Genomic DNA, 22,923 nt, shown 5'->3' with positions numbered 1-22,923 from the left:
CTGGTTCCAGACCACGTACACCCCTTCCTGAAGATCACATTGCATGATGGTAGTGGTATTTTTCAGCAAGATAATGCGCTATGTCACGAGGCCAGGAGTGTGATGGAGTGATTCGAGGAACACAGTGCCGATTTCCAGTTAATGTGCTGGCCACCCCCAACTCGCCAGACCAGAACCCGATCAAACACATCTGGGATATGATTGAACGTGGGGTCAAAGGTCATCGGCGCCCTCTCCGGAAGTTACGGTAATTAGGTGCCTTGCATGTGCAGATGTAGTGCCAGCTCCCTTGAGCAACCTAACACGGCCTCATTGCTTCCATGGCACAATGTGTCACTGCTGTTACCTGTGTCTGGGTGAACATACCAGCTATCATGCATGTAGATAGTCATAATGTTCTGACCAATCAGTGTATGTATGTTAAACATTTCCTTCCAAGCCACTAGACCGATTTGAACTATACTTGGGACACATATCACTTCCTGTCTGGAGAGAATCGCTGGGGAAGTATGAACAAAAATGGTTCAAATGGCTCTGAGCACTATGGGACTTAACATCTATGGTCATCAGTCCCCTAGAACTTAGAACTACTTAAACCTATTTAACCTAAGGACACCACACAACACCCAGTCATCACGAGGCAGAGAAAATCCCTGACCCCGCCGGGAGTCGAACCCGGGAACCCGGGCGTGGGAAGCGAGAACGCTACCGCACGATCCCGAGCTGCGGACGAAGTATGAACCCCATACCTGTCAAATGGTGGGGGTTGAAAAAGTAGTGTAGCACACAATGTGGGAATACCCAGATTTTCTTCAGCGCCTATTTAAAAATAAGAGCACTTAGAAAATACTTTGCATATAATTTCAAACCTTTACGAAACTTAAGGTTTTTTAACATGGCTGTCAATCAGCGACTGTTGTATAATACAAAATTTTGAAAAACACAGCCCTCAGTCGCGAACACAATTAATTTGCGACCTAGGTTTCGGGGTCACAAGGGACACATTGTTCGGACAAAATTAAAACTAAATGTTACAGCATAACGTACCAAAAAATACGAAAGCTGCGGTCATACACATGGCACCCCTAGTGGCTTGCACCTCTGTTTCATTTTATTTTAATTCTGACTATCTGAGGCTGTCAGGTATGACCGCAGCTTTCGTATTTTTTGGTACGTTATGCTGTAACATTTAGTTTTAATTTTGTCCGAAGAAGGTGTCCCTTGTGACCCCGAAACCTAGGTCACAAATTAATTGTGTTCACGACTGAGGGCTGTGTTTTTCAATATTTTGCTTTACGAAACTTTTTCTCGATGATAATCTTCACAAAATGATGAAAGGGAAAAAAAAATATTTCTTACTACTTTTCGCTTTTCATGCTGTAAAACTACTGTATCTGACGCGACGTTTTAATTTACTATTTCTTTACTACTAATTGCAGTCGTGTAACACTCGCCAGACAGTATTCTCATACATCAGTGAATATACCTGCAAAACTGTATCATTCTGCGATACATAGTTCAGGAGATATTGTGTCGCACACACTGAGCAGCGTGTAAACGGAACTGCAGGGTAAAATCCGTTAGGGAGACACGTGGAATACATGTCAAATACATTAAATGTATCTTATATACAGAGGGGTCCAAAAAAAATGTATCCACTGTTAAAAGTCCATAACTGGCAAACTAATTGACAGAGTTGTCTCATCTTTGGTAGTGTAATAGTTTGCAGTTCCGGCAATCGCCACATAATCGTTGTATTGCGTTATTTTGTTTTGTCAGATGACAGCCGCCAGATAGTCAGCGTTTTGTTCTTAGTTGCACCTAGTTACTCGAGTAAACATGGCTGGCGCAAGGCTTACATTCGATGAAGGGAAGTCAGCTTTGAAGTGGTATTTTAAGCACGAAAACATTAATGAGGTTCAACAGCAATGGCAAAATGAGTATCAAACAGAGCCGCCGACACGTTTAACGATTCGTCGCATACGACACAAATTTGAAGCCGAAGGCCGTGTTAAAGATGTGCAGAAACAACGATCTGGACGACCTGTAACAGTAACAAGTTCAGCTAACTCCCGTCTTGCGTTACAACAATTCACTCACTCACCACAGAAGTTTGTGAGACAGAGTGCCCGTGAAACTGGAGTGAGTCGCTCAAGTGTTCGACCTATTTTGCAGACAGCAAAGTGGAAGTGCTACATCCCACGATTGCTACACGCAATGAACGAGGACGACCCAGATCGTAGAATGGAGTACTGCGGGTGGTTTACTAACATGGTGCGCAACGATGAAGAGTTTGCAGAGATGATTGTGTGGTCTGATGAGGCACAGTTCAAACTCAATGGTACAGTAAATCGCCACAATTGCATCTACTGGGCTGCCGAAAATCCGAACTTCCATGTAGACAAAGGCGTGAATTTGCCAGAAGTAAATGTGTGCTGTGGGTTGCCATCCGAGACTTGTATGGAGACGGAAGAGTTTACTTTCAACAAGATGGTGGCCCAGCCTACTACCAAAATCGTGTTAGGGCGTATCTAGACGACAATCTACCAGGGAATGGACAGGCCGTAGAGGTGCTGTGGAGTATCCACCACGTTCCCCAGACCCAACTCCTGTGGACTTTTACCTGTGGCGAACACTAAAGGACGTCGTTTATCGACAAAAGACACGCACATTGAATGAACTTCGAGAATCCATTATACATTCATGTGCAAATATCCAACTTAACACGTTGCAGTCAGTAGTTCGTGCTGCAGTTCGGCGGGATCGTTTCTGTGTGGATGTTAATGGTGACAATTTCGAACACCTACAGTGATATATTTAAGTTGGACTTTAAGCTACACTTTCACCAAAAATGAGACAAGTTATGGACTTTTAAACAGTGGATACATTTTTTGGACCCCTCTGTATACGTCACATGTGCGTATGTGGGCAAAAGAGACACACATCATTTAATCAGCAATGACTGTCATGCAGCTTATGCGCAAAAGAGAAACAAAAATTATAGAACGGAGACTCAGAACAGCTAAAGCTATGAAAAGTGGGAAAACATACACCACATTTGCAAACGACCTCATGACACTATATCCAGCTTACTAGCTTAAAGACACCAGTCAGCATTAATAATAATTGTCCACCTATTACAACACACAAGATGCATTACAATAAGTTTAAGCTTCAAAATAGACATGCGCCACCTTTGTCAACTGAACCCACAGTTTTTTGAGGCTATATTCGAAATTTCCTATACAGATTTTTCGCCGGCCGGAGTGGCCGGGCGGTTCTAGGCGCTACAGTCTGGAACAACGAGACCGCTATGGTCGCAGGTCCGAATCCTGCCTCGGGCATGGGTGTGTGTGATGTCCTTAGGTTAGTTAGGTTTAAGTAGTTCTAAGTTCTAGGGGACTGATGACCTCAGCAGTTAAGTCCCATAGTGCTCAGAGCCATTTGAACCACTTGAACAGATTTTTCCTGTGTTGCAGATGCCTTCCTGTACTGAACATGAGGCTGAGATTTCTCGACAGCCACACAGAAGACACGTGGCATAAGGCAACGTTCGATTAATTATAATTAAATTTTTAACTTCTTGCAAACTTGTGGTTTCCAACAAAGTGACGATTTCACCCTGTAGATTCCAAGACATTTCCTCAGGATGGCACAGAATTCTAGTTGTTGTTGTTGTTTTTGTGGTCTCCATTCGGAAGATGAGTTTGATGCAGCTCTCCATGCTACTCTGTCTTGTGCAGACCTGTTTATGTCCGATTAACTACTGCACCATACATCCTTCCGAATCTGCTTACTGTATTCGTCACTCCGACACTTCCTTGCGTACTATATTGGTGATTCCCCGATGTCTCAGAAATTGTCCTACGAACCCATCTCTTTTTCTAGTCAGGTTGTACCACGAATTTCTCTCCAATTCAGTATCTCCTCATTAGTTACGTGACTATGCGTCTAATCTACAGCATTCTTCTCTAGCACCAAAAGTCTGAATTCTCTTCTTCTCTAAACTGTATATCATCCATATTTCACTTCCAAACATGACTAAACTCCATACAAATACTTCAGAAAAGAGTTCCTGACACTTAAATCTATACTCGATGTTAGCAAATTTTTTGTTCCTCAGAAAGGCTTCTCTCGCAATTGCCAGTCTACATTTTACATCCCCCCCTACGTCGACCATAATCAGTTCCTTTGCTTCCCAAATAGCAAAGCTCATCTGCTGCTCTGAGTGTCTCATTTCCTAATGAAATTCCCTGAGCATCACCTGATTTAACTGGACTAAATTCCATTATCCCTGTTTTGCTTTTGTTGATCATCTTACATCTTCCTTTCAAGACACTGTCCATTCCGTTCAACTGCTGTTTGAGAGGGTCCGCAGCTCGTGGTCGTGCGGTAGCGTTCTCGCTTCCCGAGCCCGGGTTCGATTCCCGGCGGGGTCAGGGATTTTCTCTGCCTCGTGATGACTGGGTGTTGTGTGATGTCCTTAGGTTAGTTAGGTTTAAGTAGTTCTAAGTTCTAGGGGACTGATGACCATAGCTGTTAAGTCCCATAGTGCTCAGAGCCATTTGAACCATTTTGCTGTTCGAGATCCTTTGCTGTCTCTGACAGAATTACAACGTCATCGACAAACCTCAAAGTTTTTATTTCTGCTCCCTACACCAAATTTTTCTTTTGTTTCCTTTACTGCTTTCTCGATACACAGATTGAATAACATCGTGGATGCGCTACAACCCTGTCTCTTTTCCTTCTCAACTACTCCTTTCGCTCCCTGTATTTTACCCCTTGCTACCACTACAATTTGAAAGACAGTACCCCAGTCAACATTGTTAAAAGCTTTCTCTGAGTCTGCAAATGCTACAGATGTAGGTGAGAAGTCGTAGAGCCAGTATTGCCTCGCGTGTCCCTACCTTTCTCCGGAATCGGCACTTACATTCTAGTCCTAAGCTTAAAGCTTTGTCACAATCCATTTTTTTGCGAACGGGATATCGGTCAGCACCACCGAACGAAACAAAATGATATGCGTCTCGCCGAATGCCGTCCGAAGACCGTACGTCGGGGCGTTGAGGTCTGTTGAAGTGAGAGCGCGCACGTACTGGGGTACTGGTTTGATAAAGGACGGTCGTCTTCGTACGACGTCGGTGCGTTGTGACCGCAGCCTTAGTGAGGGGTAGGGGGAACGAGTGCGAAGCGGCTGCACCGTCACCAACCTCAGATTCGTCATACTCATGGGAATGGCCTAGCCAGTGGGGTGTGGATGCATAATTCCCCGACACTTTTCAGCTAGTGTTGCGCAACGTAATGTAATAAATGAAAAAAGCTCATTTAAATAACAACTCAGGCAGACAGATCGAACGTTATAGGGTTTTTTTTTATTTCACTGGCTATTAAGTTTTACAAAAGTAGTGAAAAGGTGCAGACCTAAATTATGAGACAAACAAAGTCTCCTAAATGCGTGACACGGTTCTTAAATCCGTAATAGTGGCATCCTAATTCCGTGAACGGTTTCCCAACTCCGTGAGACCAAAGTGAACATATAATACACAAAACTTCCACGTGTTAACATTACATTGTGATCCACTACAATGTGGTAACTTTGGTAAGATATTAATGTGATGGAAAGTACATCTTATAATTAATCTGCCTCGAGACATTTGACTCATTTTTGAATGCTGAAGATTAGATGGGTAGATCACATAACTAATGAGGAGGTATTGAATATAATTGGGGAGAAGAGGAGTTTGTGGCAAAACTTGACTAGAAGAAGGGATCGGTTGGTAGGACATGTTCTGAGACATCGAGGGATCACCAATTTAGTATTGGAGGGCAGTGCGGAGGGTAAAAATCGTAGAGGGAGACCAAGAGATCATTACACTAAGCAGATTCAGAAGGATGTAGGCTGCAGTAGGTACTGGGAGATGAAGAAGCTTGCACAGGATAGAGTAGCATGCCGGCACGGTAGCTCAGCGTGTTCGGTCAGAGGGTTAACTGCCCTCTGTAATTAAAAGAAAACTGAGTTATTGGATCAACGACGAACCGAACGGATGTCTTGCGACGTCCGCTGCGAGCAGATACTACGAACCAAAGCGAATGTCCTCAGCTCGTAGTCTTGCGGTAGCGTTCTCGCTTCCCACGAACGGGGTCCCGGGTTCGATTCCCGGCGGGGGTCAGGGATTTTCTGCGCCTCGTGATGACTGGGTGTTGTGTGTTCTTCATCATCATTTCGTCATCGTTGACTCGTAAGTCGTCGAAATGGCTTCACCTAAAAAGGACTTGCAATACGGCGGCCGAACTTCCCCGCATGGGGCCTAGCGGCCAACAATGCCATACGATCATTTCATTTCTGCCGGCACGGTAGCTCAGCGTGTTTGGTCAGAGGGCTAGCTGCCCTTTGTAATGAAAAAACAACTGAGTTAATCGCTCAACGACGAACTTAAACGGGCGTCTTACGACGTCCGCCCCGAGCAGATGCAACGAACGAAAGCGAACGAAATAACGCCGGCACGGTAGCTCAGCGTGTTCGGCCAGAGAGCCGGTTGGCCTCTTTAATAAAAAAACTCAGTGGCATGATCAACCACCGAACTTGATGTCTTGCGACGTCCGCAACGACCGAATACAGCGATCAAAAAAAGAAAAAAAAGTGGTCAGCGCGACAGAATGTCAATGCTAAGGACCCGGGTACGATTCCCGGCTGGGTCGGAGATTTTCTCCACTCAGGGACTGGATGTTGTGTTGTCCTAATCATCATCATTTCATCCCCATCGACGCGCCAGTCGCCGAAGTGGCGTCGAATCGAAAGACTTGCGCCAGGCAAACGGTCTACCCGACGGGAGGCCCTAGTCAGACGACATCATCATCACCCTGTTTATCGATGATTTTTTTTTCAATATTCGACGGCCGATGATATTTTTTAAATATCGATATATCGGATTCTCGGTATTTTTGAAAATATCAACAGTCCTAAAAAGAACGGTATTTGAGTCGAGGCCGTTCCGCGCTCCCTACGCAGCTGGCGGGGCGACGTACGAGGAGTCGCGGACTAACGGGTGGAGGCTCGACCCAGGATGTCGGTACGACTGAACTCCGAGCGACGAGGTGGCAGAGGATGATTTGTTTCTGCGGGGCGGGCGAGCATACCGGGGCGGTTCCAGGAAACCGGGGGCTTCCGTCGGCCGCTCTTGGGCGGCTGGGGTGCTCCACACAGCGGCCGCCGGACACGGTCGAGCTACGTGAGTCACGCTCCACCCCCACCCACCAGGGCCTTCCGCCGTTCCCCCCCTCCCCACCCGGCCGCGACGCGCGCGCGTTTATAAGCGGGGCCGCATCGCCGGTCGCGCTCAGTGTTCGCCGCCCAACAGCCGAAGTCGAGGTCGCGGAAGGCTCCAGCTTCAAGGTCGAGCGTCCAGCGGACATCAGAGGTAGGCAAGCCGGCTAACGCAGATCTGCAGGCGCCAAGCGATGTCTCCGACCTGTCCAGTGTTACCACAGCAGCGCATGTATTGTCGAGGACAAAAATTCGCGGCAACTTTTTTTTTTGGAATCTTAAAATGCATTCTATAGTGTGGTGGCTTAGTCATAGGATATGTGCAGCACCTCGGCGTAGGCTCAACTCGTTGGAATTCCCCTGCAGAAATATCAAGCCATTCGGCCTCCGTAGCCTTCCATGATTGTTGGCGGTGCAGGATTTTGTGCATTAACTGATCCCTCGACAGTAACTTCGGTAGGATTCATGTCGGACCATCTGGGTTACCAAATTGTTGTTGTTGTTGTGGTCTTCAGTCCTGAGACTGGTTTGATGCAGCTCTCCATGCTACTCTATCCTGTGCAAGCTTCTTCATCCCCCAGTACTTACTCCAACCTACATCCTTCTAAATCTTTTTATTCCTCTCTTAGTCTCCCTCTACGATTTTTACCTTCCACGCTCCCCTCCAATACTAAATTGGTGATCCCTTGATGCCTCAGAACATGTCCTACCAACCGGTCCCTTCTTCTTGTCAAGCTCCTCCCCAATCCTATTCAATACCTCCTCATTAGTGATATGATCTACCCATCTAATCTTCAGCATTCTTCTGTAGCACCACATTTCGAAAGCTTCTATTCTCTTCTTGTCCAAACTATTTATCGTCCACATTTCACTTCCATACATGGCTACTGTTGTGTTGGCTGAAGAGCCAACACCGTGTTACTAGAGGAGGCCGAAATGCACGCGTTTTAGCTCACGCAGACTGGCGTGAGGAGGGAAGGACTATATTGACGTGAGGTCTGGAACATGACAGGGAATTAGAATTCAGAAAGCATACGTAATTAGTTTCATACTTAACTTTAATCCATTTGTGATGAAGGTCGCTCTTGACGGTACATGATTCACAATATTATCTGTTCAGAAGACATAGTAACTGAATATGGCGCCTTGCTGGGTCGTAGCAAATGACGTAGCTGAAGGCTATGCTAAACTGTCCTCTCTGCGAATGAGAGCGTATATAGTCAGTGATCCATCGCTAGCAAAGTCTACGTATACTAACGGACCGCGGCCGATTTAAAGGCTACCACCTAGCAAGTGTGGTGTCTGGCGGTGACACCACAGCTACACTCCATACAAATACTTTCAGAAACGTCTTCCTGGCACTTAAATCTATACTCGATGTTAACAAATTTCTCTTCTTCAGAAACGCTTTCCTTGCCATTGCCAGTCTACATTATATATCCTCTCTACCTCGACCATCATCAGTTATTTTGCTCCCCAAATAGCAAAACTCCTTTACTACTTCAAGTGTCTCATTCCCTAATCTGATTCCCTCAGCATCACCCGACTTAATTCGACTACGTTCCATTGTCCTCGTTTTGCTTTTGTTGATGTTCATTTTATATCCTCCTTTCAAGACACTGTCCATTCCGTTCAACTGCTCTTCCAAGTCCTTTGCTGTCTCTGACAGAATTACAATGTCATCAGCAACCTCAATGTTTTTATTTCTTAATACCAACTCCGAATTTTTCTTTTGTTTCCTTTACTGCTTGCTCAATATACAGATTGAATAACATCGGGGATAGGCTACAACCCTGTCTCACTCCCTTCCCAACCACTGCTTCCCTTTCATGTCCCTCGACTCTTATAACTGCCATCTGCGTTCTGTACAAATTGCAAATAGCCTTTCACTCCCTGCATTTTACCCCTGCCACCTTCAGAGTTTGAAAGACAGTATTCCAGCCAACATTATCAAGAGCTTTCTCTAAGTCTACAAATTCTAGAAACGTAGGTTTGCCTTTCCTTAGTCTACCAAATTATTCGCTCGAATTGTTCAGAATGCTCTTCAAACCATTCGAGACGTGGCGCATTGTGATCAAAACAAAAATTTCCTCATTGTTTGGAATGAATGGCTACAAATGGTCTCCTAGTAGCTCAACGTCACCATTTCCAGCCAATTATCGCTTCAGTAGCACCAGAGCACCCAGTGTGTTGCAGATAAACACAGTCCACACCATTATGGAGCCGTCTCCTGCTTGGACGGTGTCTTGTTGACAACCTGGGTCTGCTCTGCACTTGAATCCTATCATCAGGTCTTACCATCTGAAAACAGGAGTCATCGTACCAGGCCACGGTTTTCCAGTCTAGCGTCGAACCGATATGGTCACGAGCTCAGGAGAGGCGCTGCAGGCGATGTCGTCCTGTTAGAGAAGTTTGTCCTAGCGGATAAAAAATGGTTCAAATGGCTCTGAGCACTATGGGACTGAACTTCTGAGGTCATCAGTCCCCTAGAACTTAGAACTACTTAAACCTAACTAACCTAAGGACATCACACACATCCATGCCCGAGGCAGGATTCGAACCTGCCACCGTAGCGGTCGCGCGGTTCCACACTGAAGCACCTAGAACCGCTCGGCCACACCGGCCGGCGATACTGGCAAGATATCAGTCACATCGATTCCAAAACTTTCAGGAACGTTTTAATTTCAAATCTGAAGTCGAATAACAAATGACAAAACAAATATTTTTTCACGTGATATAATTACACATTAACAGCTTTCGGATATCTTTTCCTTTACTTGTACTGAGAAATCTTGCTTTCATAGTTCTAGGTCAATGAGGAGTACCCTGTAGGTATTGACGAGTGAGTTTAGCAATATTAAAATTTGTGACATCAGTGGCCTTCCAGTCAATATTGTCAAAAAGTTTCTCTAAATCTACAAATGCTAGAAATGTATGTTTACCTTTCTTCAACTTATCTTCTAAGATATGCCATACGGTCAGTATAGCCTTGAGTATTCCTGCATCTCTCTGGAACCTTGGACAGGATTTCTGATTGGTGTAAGGAATGACAGCTAACTCTAAATATAGATAAATGTAAATTAATGCAGATGAATAGGAAAAAGAATCCTGTAATGTTTGAATACTCCATTAGTAGTGTAGCGCTTGACTCAGTCACGTCGATTAAATATTTGGGTGTAACATTGCAGAGCGATATGAAGTGGGACAAGCATGTAATGGCAGTTGTGGGGAAGGCGGATACTCGTCTTCGGTTCATCGGTAGAATTTTGGGAAGATGTGGTTCATCTGTAAAGGAGACCGCTTATAAAACACTAATACGACCTATTCTTGAGTACTGCTCGAGCGTTTGGGATCCCTATCAGGTCAGATTGAGGGAGGACATAGAAGCAATTCAGAGGCGGGCTGCTAGATTTTGTTACTGGTAGGTTTGATCGTCACGCGAGTGTTACGGAAATGCTTCAGGAACTCGGGTGGGAGTCTCTGGAGGAAAGGAGGCGTTCTTTTCGTGAATCGCTACTGAGGAAATTTAGAGAACCTGCATTTGAGGCTGACTGCAGTACAATTTTACTGCCGCCAACTTATATTTCGCGGAAAGACCACAAAGATAAGATATGAGAGATTAGGGCTCGTACAGAGGTATATAGGCAGTCATTTTTCCCTCGTTCTGTTTGGGAGTGGAACAGGGAGAGAAGATGCTAGTTGTGGTACGAGATACCCTCCGCCACGCACCGTATGGTGGATTGCGGAGTACGTATGTAGATGATATTCCTCGAGGTTGCCTCCTACCAGTTTTTCCATTCTTCTGCACATATATTTACCTTCAACTAATGTATAACCTCGACGTTCTGCAATATCCGCGACGGATTTCAAAAACTTTTTTTCCTACTGCATAGGATTCGAAATTCGTGTAGAGGTCGGCTATCATTATATAAACTGACAATCATAATTTGTTTGCATCGCATCGTCTTCATCCTTCCTCATGAACTGTTTCGGTCACAGCCACCGTGAAATCAAAACTAAAACTAGAGTCAGCAGATACGAGCTGTCTCGTCAACTACAGAAATGGATGGTGGTGATGGTGTTGCACTTGTCACTGTAAGGTGCTGTTGTTGACGAGAGACCTTGTACCCAATCTTCGTTTCATTCTGATCAGATTTTTTAAATCCAGATCCACAGAAGCCATAAATTTCTTACTTGGCTGTATTGCGGCTGAACTGTTTAATTTTAGTTTTTTTCTGCGGCAGTGCATAATTTACGCTTTAGACTGTTTTTAAGTATCATTCTGTGATGACAAATATTGACTTGTTTCAATGTCGTGTTTGTTTTATGTGATGCACGTTTGAGTGTATGATTCAAACATTCCAGCTAACGAAACTTCCTGGCAGATTAAAACTGTGTGCCGGACCGAAACTCGAACTCGGGACCTTTGCCTTACGCGGTAAAGTATTCTCTACCAACTGAACTATATAAGCACGGCTCACGACCCGCCCTTACAGCTTCAATTCCGCCAGAACTTGCCGCGAAAGGCAAAGGCCCCGAGTTCGAGTCTCGGTCCAGCACACAGTTTTAATCTGCCAGGAAGTTTCATATCAGCGCACACTCCGCTGCGTTGTGAAAATTTCATTCTGGATTCCAACACCACTAGCGTCACCGGTTTAAAATCACGTACTGTGCAAAACACGTTGACCGCAATCTACGTAGAAGATAGACTGAACAACGATCTACGTCAACAGTTTCAGCATATGGCGCATGAACTAATGTATGTAATAATACGTAAATTGCGATCCAAACAAGTTCTGTGGTCAGCTATTGTCTTCCCTCGACAACTTTTCAGCAGCTACTTTTTTCTGGAGTTGTCTAACGGGATTTTTGATTTTACAAGGTTATTCTCCCAATTTATCCAAATCCTAAAGGATCACCGTTGCACCCTTTGACACGCCAAACGCTTAACTCAGTTTAAGTCAGTTTATTAAATCTCCACGTATAAATCACAACAGCTCATCTAAATCTCCCAGTTCTTAAGCTCCATTGGTTCCAAACTCCATAGACGTGTGCACGTGGCTACACATTACGTGAACTTATGGGTCCTTTCTATAAATCCCATAAGCGTGACCTTCGTTCTTATAAAGTTGAATTCAAAAGCCAAGTTTCGTTTGTATGCAACTAAAAACGTCTTCAGTCAAAATATTTTGGTAGATTTTCGCCCCCCTAATTTCTTGGGGTCGACAGTAATTCTTGGGCAATTTATTCCTTTCCAAACTCACAGCTTTACACATTGGAGAACATTTTAGGCACTGAAATCCCTTTTCATCAACAGATTTTGTGGTGGTCTAATAAGATATTCCAATTTTATTAAAAATCGTTCTCCCCAATTCATTCATCTCTAAATATCTTGTACGACTGTAGTAGATTTCCACAGCGAACTTCACTCAAACTGTTTACGATTTTCAGTGAAACTTCTTTTGATCTCCAGTTTTTAGAGTTGTTTGATGTATACTGAATTTTATCCAGTTTTAACATCCTTCCACCCCCACTACCTCGGTCCTCATTCGCAACTAATCTGTCTCTCTGTACCTATCGTATGCAGATATCTCAAATAAATTGCTATCGGTTCAAGATACAGTAAGTTTCTCAAATGCTAATACACTCAGAGGGCATATTTACTGTTTAAAACTCCCAAGAAATCGAAATGTGGAAGCGGTTGCGTCCTTATGTGCAGTCTTTTTCTCTTGGCGCTGTTCATCGAGTATCGACCATTATAGACGTCTTGGAAAGGAGATAGCAGTAATATAACTTTCACCAAAGTCTGCGCTTTTTTCACAAAAGAACTGTTAAGGATAAAAGGAAAGAAGGAAGTTTAAGGGTTTAGCGTCATGTTAACTACGAGACCATTAAAAGTTACATGAAACAAAAAGCACCCATCCGAAACCGATATTTACATGGTAACAGATGGAACTACTGTCTCGAGCCTTGCCCCTTATATTCGGCAACACCGCGCGCCACATTTGTAGAAAGTTCCACTGGAATCATTAACGAACAATTCTTCGCTTTTCAGACGGACTCGATCAAAGAAGTGGCTTGTAAGGTACTACATTCGTGGATGAACTACATCATTTCTTTAAGTTTCTTGCCACGTATTTCGATGTAGCATCTGCTTTACTACATCTACTTTTATGTGGTCATTCCACTTCAGGTCGCCCTGGATTGTTACAACTACGTACCTTACCGTAGTTGCTGCTAACAGTGGTTTATCGCCTACAGAGTAATCGATTATTAATGGATCTCTTTACCTATTCATGATCAATAGGTAACATTTATTTCCGTTCGAGGACCACTGGCGGAGGCAGTATGATCAATCGTCCACAGATATTCCAGCATTTCGATACAGCCTTAGTATCTACTCTGTAGGAACCAGCATGGGTTTCGAAAAAGACGATCGTGTGAAACCCAGCTCGCGCTAATCGTCCACGAGGCTCAGAGGGCCATAGATACGGGTTCACAGGTAGATGCCGTGTTTCTTGACTTCCGCAAGGCGTTCGATACAGTTCCCCACAGTCGTTTAATGAACAAAGTAAGAACATATGGACTATCAGACGAATTCTGTGATTGGATTGAAGAGTTCCTAGATAACAGAACGCAGCATGTCATTTTCAATGGAGAGAAGTCTTCCGAAGCAAGAGTGATTTCAGGTGTGCCGCAGGGGAGTGTCGTAGGACCGTTGCTATTCAGAATATACATAAATGACCTTGTGGATGACATCGGAAGTTCACTGAGGCTTTTTGCGGATGATGCTGTGGTATATCGAGAGGTTGTAACAATGGAAAATTGTACTGAAATGCAGGAGGATCTGCAGCGAATTGACGCATGGTGCAGGGAATGGCAAATGAATCTCAATGTAGACAAGTGTAAAGTGCTGCGAATACATAGAAAGATAGATCCCTTATCATTTAGCTACAAAATAGCAGGTCAGCAACTGGAAGCAGTTAATTCCATAAATTATCTGGGAGTATGGATTAGGAGTGATTTAAAACGGAATGATCATATAAAGTTGATCGTCGGTAAAGCAGATGCCAGACTGAGATTCACTGGACGATTCCTAAGGAAATGCAATCCGAAAACAAAGGAAGTAGGTTACAGTACGCTTGTTCGCCCACTGCTTGAATACTGCTCAGCATTGTGGGATCCGTACCAGATAGGGTTGATAGAAGAGATAGAGAAGATGCAACGGAGAGCAGCGCGCTTCGTTACAGGATCATTTAGTAATCGCGAAAGCGTTACGGAGATGATAGATAAATTCCAGTGGAAGACTCTGCAGGAGAGACGCTCAGTTGCTCGGCACGGGCTTTTGTTGAAGTTTCAAGAACATACCTTCACCGAGGAGTCAAGCAGTATATTGCTCCCTCCTACGTATATCTCGCGAAGAGACCATGAGGATAAAATCAGAGAGATTAGAGCCCACACAGAGGCATACCAACAATCTTTCTTTCCGCGAACAATACGAGACTGGAATAGAAGGGAGAACTGATAGAGGTACTCAAGGTACCCTCCGCCACACACCGTCAGGTGGCTTGGTCCAAACAGATGGAAGCCGGAAAGTGCGAGTTCCGGGCTGTAGGGTGGATTACGAAGAACAGTCCTATAAGGTTCTGCGAACTGCTCTCGGATGCGCTAATTTACGTGAGGCCTTGCGTTGCCATGGAGAAACAGAAGTTGAGCAGCGAGGTATTCGATTGTGGTCCGTCTACCACCTCGAATGAGACTGTCCGCACGTTCCAATGTTGCGGTAGTCACAGCTCTGTGCTCGCCCAAGGACTCACCGTGCTTTTGTTCACTGCCAGGTTTCGGCAGACCTTCTGCTGGTGCCTATGAATATCTGCGATGCTCTGGTTTTCCGACATAAGAAAGTCAGCGGCAGCTCTCTCTGCTTGGGACACCATTTTGACGATTACGTATGGCGCCGCCAACTATTAGAAGTTCATGAAACTATAGGAGCTGAAGCAGGAATATGCCGCGATGTCCCATTCAAAATTCCGCATTTTTTTCAATCAAAAAGTGTTACATTAATTACTGCATGCCCCTCGTACTTTCCGATACACTAAAGGAGGGGACTTCGGAAAGTACGAGGGGCATGCAGTAATTAATGTAACACTTTGTGATTGAAAAAACAGTCCTTTGGGGTACTGGCGAAACCTTAACAGCTGTCGATTTCGTATCAGTAAAAAGAACGAGTTGAGTCCTGCCTGAAAACAGATGCTGATCAACATGGGCGCCGTTACCTGGTACGCTCTGGGTTTCATCGACGAACAAAGCGAGCTGCGTTGTGGAACTGCTCTTTTTGAAGAAACCGTGAGGATTTTTCAAGAAGGGTCATCGAGCAGATGCGCAAAACTATAGGCCTATATCTCTGACATCGATCTGTTGTAGAATTTTAGAACATGTTTTTTGCTCGCGCATCATGACATTTCTGGAAACCCACAATCTACTCTGTAGGAATCAACATGGATTCCGGAAACAGCGATCGTGTGAGACCCAACTCGCTTTATTTGTTCATGAGACCCAGAAAATATTAGATACAGGCTCCCAGGTAGATGCTATTTTCCTTGACTTCCGGAAGGCGTTCGATACAGTTCCGCACTGTCGCCTGATAAACAAAGTAAGAGCCTACGGAATATCAGACCAGCTGTGTGGCTGGATTGAAGAGTTTTTAGCAAACAGAACACAGCATGTTGTTGTCAATGGAGAGATGTCTACAGACGTTAAAGTAACCTCTGTCGTGCCACAGGGGAGTGTTATGGGACCATTGCTTTTCACAATATATATAAATGACCTACTAGATAGTGTCGGAAGTTCCGTGAGGCTTTTCGCGGATGATGCTGTAGTATACAGAGAAGTTGCAGCATTAGAAAATTGCAGCGAAATGCAGAAAGATCTGCAGCGGATAGGCACTTGGTGCAGGGAGTGGCAACTGTCCATTAACATAGACAAATGTAATTTATTGCGAATACATAGAAAGAAGGATCCTTTATTGTATGATTATATGGTAGCAGTTACTTCTGTAAAATATCTGGGAGTATGCGTACGGAACGATTTGAAGTGGAATGATCATATAAAATTAATTGTTGGTAAGGCGGGTGCCAGGTTGAGATTCATTGGGAGAGTGCTTAGAAAATGTAGTCCATCAACAAAGGAGGTGGCTTACAAAACACTCGTTCGACCTATACTTGAGTATTGCTCATCAGTGTGGGATCCGTACCAGGTCGGGTTGACAGAGGAGATGGAGAAGATCCAAAGAAGAGCGACGCGTTTCGTCACAGGGTTATTTGGTAAGCGTGATAGCGTTACGGAGATGTTTAGCAAACTCGAGTGGCAGACTCTGCAAGAGAGGCGCTCTGCATCGCGGTGTAGCTTGCTCGCCAGGTTTCGAGAGGGTGCGTTTCTGGATGAGGTATCGAATATATTGCTTCCCCCTACTTATACCTCCCGAGGAGATCACGAATGTAAAATTAGAGAGATTCGAGCGCGCACGGAGGCTTTCCGGCAGGCGTTCTTCCCGCGAACCATACGCGACTGGAACAGGAAAGGGAGCTAATGACAGTGGCACCTAAAGTGCCCTCCGCCACACACCGTTGGGTGGCTTGCGGAGTATAAATGTAGGTGCAGATGTAGAATCAGTGAAGTGTTTCGTTCCACAGCCGGACAAAAAAGTTATTAAACAGATGGTGATAATGTTTTGGCTCATCAGTTTATGTTCGCTTGTTATCAGTTCCCTTTCCATCGCAATACTGTCTGAGCAAGTTTTAGGCAAAGGTACGGGGGGGGGGGGGGGGGGGGGGGGTCAAAAACGCGGAAACACTACAAAAACAACAGAGTACCATACATAAAACTGTGTGTAGGGGAGAAATTGTCATTCAGAATAACTTCCAGTCGGGTCGTGTATGGTTTTCAAGGGAATCCTATACCATTGTCCCAGCAAAATAGTCATAATTTTAGGTAGCAATGCTGGAGATGGATAGCGATCATACACCCTTCGCCGAAAGTAGACCTCAGTCTCACTAATGTTGAGATCTGATAAGTGCGGTGGGCGAAGGTGATGCGGCAGTTCATCCTGGAGCTCACTGTCAGTCAGTACGTAAGGGCAGCCTGGAAAGAGAACATTCAAATTAAAATAGTTCGTTATACATGTCGTTAAAAAGAGGATTTTGACTGATATTGACGAATGACAATTCTCGACATAGTGTCCAACCGGGCGCATTAATCACAGTGCCTTCTTTCACAGTCGTTTGCAGTATTTTGTATAGTCTGTAATTGCAACACTCCCTTGGAAAATTATTTGCAATCCCAAATTTCCCTTTGCCTTTTATTTCGATGTATTTGCCGTGTAAGTAACTTATGGATTCCAGAATGAGATTTTCACTCCGCAGCGGAGTGTGCGCTGATATGAAACTTCCTGGCAGATTAAAACTGTGTGCTAGACCGAGACTCGAACTCGGGACCTTTGGCTTTCGCGGACAAGTGCTCTACCATCTGAGCTACCCAAGCACGACTCACGCCCCGTCCTCACAGCTTTACTTCTGCCAGTACCTCGTCTCCTACCTTCCAAACTTTACAGAAGCTCTCCTGCGAACCTAGCAGAACTAGCACTCCTGAAAGAAAGTTTCATATCAGCGCACACTCCGCTGCGGAGTGAAAATCTCATTCTGGAAACATCCCCCAGGCTGTGGCTAAGCCATGTCTCCGCAATATCCTTTTTTTTCAGGAGTGCTAGTTCTGCAAGGTTCGCAGGAGAGCGTCTGTTTGGAAGGTAGGAAACGAGGTACTAAATACTGGTAGAAGTAAAGCTGTGAGGACGGGGCGTGAGTCGTGCTTGGGTAGCTCAGTTGGCAGATCACTTGCCCGCGAAAGGCAAAGGTCCCGAGTTCGAGTCTCGGTCCGGCACACAGTTTTAATCTGCCAGGAAGTTTCATAACTTAGAGATTGTAGGAGTTTCGAACCCACGATCCTCGTATTAGCTTTCTGAACTTTCACCGCTACGCCAAACGCTGCCTACAAACAATAAAAACTACCAACCGTGAAGGAATTATCCGATGATGATGATGATGATGTTTGGTTTGTAGGGCGCTCAACGGCGCGGTTATCAGCGCCCGTACAATTTCCCAACCTTTGCTCAGCCCAATTTCGCCACTTTCCTGGATGATGATGAAATGATGAGGACAACACAAACACCCAGTCATCTCGAGGCAGGTGAAAATTCCTGACCCCGCCGGGAGAATTATCCGAATGAGACGTAAGTCGGTAGATGTGCAGACAAAGAAATGATTAAAATTTCAAAAAATTGGACGATTTATTCAAGAGAGAGAGAGCTTGAAAAACTGAGCTAGTCAATAAATCGTTGGTCCACCTCTGGCCCTTATGCAAGCTGTTATTTGCCTGAGCATTGATTGATAGCGTCATTCGATGTCATCCTGAGGGATATCGTGCCACATACAGTCCAACCTGTGCGTTGTATCGTCGAAATCCCGAGCTTGGTGATGCATCCTGTTCATAACGCTCCAAACATTTTCAGCCCAAGACAGATCTGGCCGCCTTTCTGGATTACGTAGGGTTTGCCAATCACGAAGACAAGCAGTAGAAACTTTTGTGTGCGGCCGGGCAATATCTTGCTGAAATGTAAGCCCAGGATATCTTGCCATGAGGCGTAGCAAAACGGGGCGTAGAATATAGTCGACCACTGTGTTGCAACGGTGCCGCAGAGGACAACCAAAGGTGTCATGCTACGAAACGGTTGTCGGGTCTTACGGCGCGCGACAGAGAGGTTGGTCGCCTATCAGGTGTCCCGACAACCAGGAGTGATTTGTCTGGAGTACCATTTCTGTCGTCAGCGGTATCGATACAGCACGCGGACGATATTCCAAATCCCATTTTGGTGCCCTCCATGGCCAGGTGCCCTGGGGTTACACGTCAGCAAGATAATGCCCGTCCCGACACGGCGACAGTTCCTACCCCTTGTCTCGGTGCTTGCCACACCCCACCCTGGCCAACAAGGTCGTCGGATACCTCCCCAGTTGAGAACCTTTAGAGCATTATGGGTAGGGCCCTGCTACCAGCTCCAGAATTTGACGATCTAACTCACCAGTTGGACTGAAACTGGCACGATATCCCTCAGGAGAGCATCCAACTCTGTGGATCATAGCCAAACCGAATAACTGCTTGCATAAGGGCCAGAGCCGCAGAAACGCGTTATTGACATGCTCAATTTGTGAAGGTTCTCCTCATTCGTTGGTCTGCACATGTGCATCACATCTACCGATTTGCGTCCCTTTCAGATAATTCCTTTGTGGTGAATAGCTTTTTTCTTTAGTCGCAAAGTTACAATTTTTCTCCATAATCTTGGCCATCCCTTTTCTGTCACTTTCATTTGTCGCCAAGCCTTGAGTATGTCATAAACTTCGACGAAATCTTTGATGACAAGTAGACGCGGTCGTCTTGTTATTCTTAGTCGTGGGTCGACTGGGAGGAACACCTTTGTAATGGGTGTTTGGCATATTAAAACTTCTTACAGGAACCCAAGTTTTTCTCTTCAGCCGGCCGGAGTGGCTGAGGGGTTCTAGGCGCTACAGTCTGGAACCGCGCGACCGCTACGGTCGCAGGTTCGAATCCTGCCTCGGGCATGGATATGTGTGATGTCCTTAGGTTAGGTTTAAGTAGCTAAGTTCTAGGGGACTGATGACCTCAGAAGTTAAGTGAGGTAGTGCTCAGAGCCATTTGAACCATTTTTTTTCTCTTCAAAAAAGTTTAGTATCTGCTACGCTACTGGCCATTAAAATTGCTACACCACGAAGATGACATGCTACAGACGCGAAATTTAACCGACAGGAAGAAGATGCTGTGATATCCAAATGATTAGCTTTTCAGAGCATTCACAGAAGGTTGGCGCCAGTGGCGGCACCTACAACGTGCTGACATGAGGAAAGTTTCCAATCGATTTCTCCTACACAAACAGCAGTTGACCGGCGTTGTCTGGTGAAACGTTTTTGTGATGCCTCGTCTAAGGAGGAGAAATGCGTACCATCACGTTTCCGACTTTGATAAAGGTCAGATTGTAGCCTGTCGCTACTGCGGTTTATCGTATCGCGACATTGCTGCTCGCGTTGGTCGAGATCCAATGACTGTTAGCAGCATATGGAATCGGTGGGTTCAGGAGGGTAATACGGAACGCCGTGCTGGATCCCAACGGCCTCGTATCACTAGCAGTCCAGATGACAGCCATCTTATCCGAATGGCTGTAACGGATCGTGCAGCCACGTCTCGATCCCTGAGTCAACAGATGAGGACGTTTACAAGACAACACCCATCTGCACGAACAGTTCGACGACGTTTGCAGCAGCACGGACTATCAGCTCGGAGACCGTGGCTGCGGTAACCCTTGACGCTGCATCACAGACAGGAGCGCCTGCGATTGTGTACTCGACGACGACCTGGGTGCACGAATGGCAAAACGTCATTTTTTCGGATGTATCAAGGTTCTGTTTACAGCATCATGATGGTCGCATTCGTGTTTGGTGACATCGCGGTGAACGCACATTGGAAGCGTGTATTCGTCATCGCCATACTGGCGTATCACCCGGCGTGATGGTATGGGGTGCCATTGGTTACACGTCTCGGTCACCTCTTGTTCGCATTGATGGCACTTTGAACAGTAGACGTTACATTTCAGATGTGTTACGACCCGTGACTCTACCCTTCATTCGATCCCTGCGAAACCCTACATTTCAGCAGGATAATCCACGACCACATGTTGCAGGTCCTGTACGGGCCTTTCTGGATACAGAAAATGTTCGACTGCTGCCCTGGCCAGCACATTCTCCAGATCTCTCACCAATTGAAAACGTCTGGTCAATGGTGGCCGAGCAACTGGCTCGTCACAATACGCCAGTCACTACTCTTGCTGAACTGTGGTATCGTGTTGAAACTGCATGGGTAGCTGTACCTGTACACGCCATCCAAGCTCTGTTTGACTCAATGCCCAGGCGTATCAAGGGCGTTATTACGCCAGAGGTGGTTGTTGTTGGTACTGATTTCTCAGGATCTATGCACCCAAACTGCGTGAAAATGTAGTCACATGTCACTTCTAGTATAATATATTTGTCGATTGAAAACCCGTTTATCATCTGCATTTCGTCTTGGTGTAGCAATTTTAATGGCCAGTAGTGTAAGTTTCGGGCCAAGTTCGTATCGGTTCAAAATTGTAGTTTTAGCTCTTTCGGGTTTTAGATTCTGTTAGAGGACACCCCCCCCCCCCCCCCCTCTCCAACTCAGGCTGCTGACGCTTTGATAGTGCTCGCAGGATGCAAACAGCGGAGAATGTTCCGTCGTTTTCCTAGGGACAGCACAGCAGCAGGACGTTATATAGCTTCTTGTCATAGTTTACACACCACTCAACCCGTCTTCCGTCGTTACGGCACTTGCCGCAGCTCCACTTGCGGCGCAAGCCCTTGTTATCTTCGTCGCAAAGTGCGAAAGCGAACATATCCCCTCCTTTGGCAGCGCCTGCGCCAGCACTTGGGACTGGAAGCCACAAACGGCGATAGCTGGACTATAATGTGTGGCGTTGGCGTCATTAGCGGCTCGACGCCCTGATACCGGCTTACACAACATTCGTCACGGCGGGCCGGTGCTCTGAACCGTGGCTGGCAGGGAGTGGAGCAGAGGAAAACACTGCCAACCAGGGCTTGGAGGGGGCCGCCAGATATGCTGACCGGCTGCTCGCCCCACTTTACTGCTGCCTCCCAAGGTCACCGTGCGTAGAACGTCATGTCTCACCATTCGCCCATAGACCTGCTAGTGGGAGCTGCTTGAAAGACCTGGAATGTAATTTAGACACCAGTTTCAGATACCTCTCATAAGCTTACTCGTCTACACTACAACAGGCCGTACATTTTCAATTCTTATGGCATTGTTGTTGTTGTTGTTGTGGCCTTCAGACCTGAGACTGTTTTCCATACTACTCTATCCTGTGCAAGCTTCTTCATCTCCCAGTACCTACTGCAACCTACATCCTTCTGAATCTGCTTACTGTATTCATCTCTTGGTCTCCCTCTACGATTTTTACCCTCCACGCTGCTCTCCAGTACTAAATTAGCGATCCCTTGATGCCACAGAACATGTCCTACCAACCGATCCCTTCTTCTAGTCAAGTTGCGCCACAAACTTCTCCCCAATTCTATTCAATACCTCCTCATTAGTTATGTGATCTACCCATCTAATCTTCAGCATTCTTCTGTAGCACCACATTTCAAAAGCTTTTATTCTCTTCTTGTCTAAACTATTTATCGTCCATGTTTCACTTCCATACATGGCTACACTCCATACAAATACTTTCAGAAACGACTTCCTGACATTTAAATCTATACTCGATGTTAAGAAATTTCTCTTCTTCAGAAACGCTTTCCTTGCCATTGCCAGTCTGCATTTTATATCCTCTCTACTTCGATCATCATCAGTTATTTTGCTCCCCAAATAGCAAAACTCCTTTACTACTTTAAGTATCTCATTTCCTAATCTAATTCCCTCAGCATCACCCGACTTAATTCGACTACATTCCATTATCCCCGTCATGCTTTTGTTGATGTTCATCTTATACTCTCCTTTCAAGACACTGTCCA

The 22,923-nt window shown here is 45.5% G+C and overlaps 1 protein-coding gene across 1 annotated transcript in view; it reads left to right on the top strand.

Moving 5' to 3' along the window:
• Nucleotides 1-7,341: 7,341 nt before the first annotated feature.
• LOC124552229 (peroxidase-like) overlaps nucleotides 7,342-22,923 on the top strand; it is a 339,571-nt gene continuing 323,989 nt past the window's right edge. Inside the window, exon 1 of the mRNA XM_047126501.1 lies at nucleotides 7,342-7,415. The gene's annotated coding sequence lies outside the window, so the exon portion shown is untranslated. The remainder of the gene's footprint in view (nucleotides 7,416-22,923) is intronic.

This window comes from Schistocerca americana, chromosome 10 (genome assembly GCF_021461395.2).
Source record: "Schistocerca americana isolate TAMUIC-IGC-003095 chromosome 10, iqSchAmer2.1, whole genome shotgun sequence".
NCBI classification, from domain to species: Eukaryota; Metazoa; Arthropoda; class Insecta; order Orthoptera; family Acrididae; genus Schistocerca; species Schistocerca americana.
Note: the sequence above shows the minus strand (reverse complement) of the source record. Positions and strands in the feature narration are given on the sequence as shown.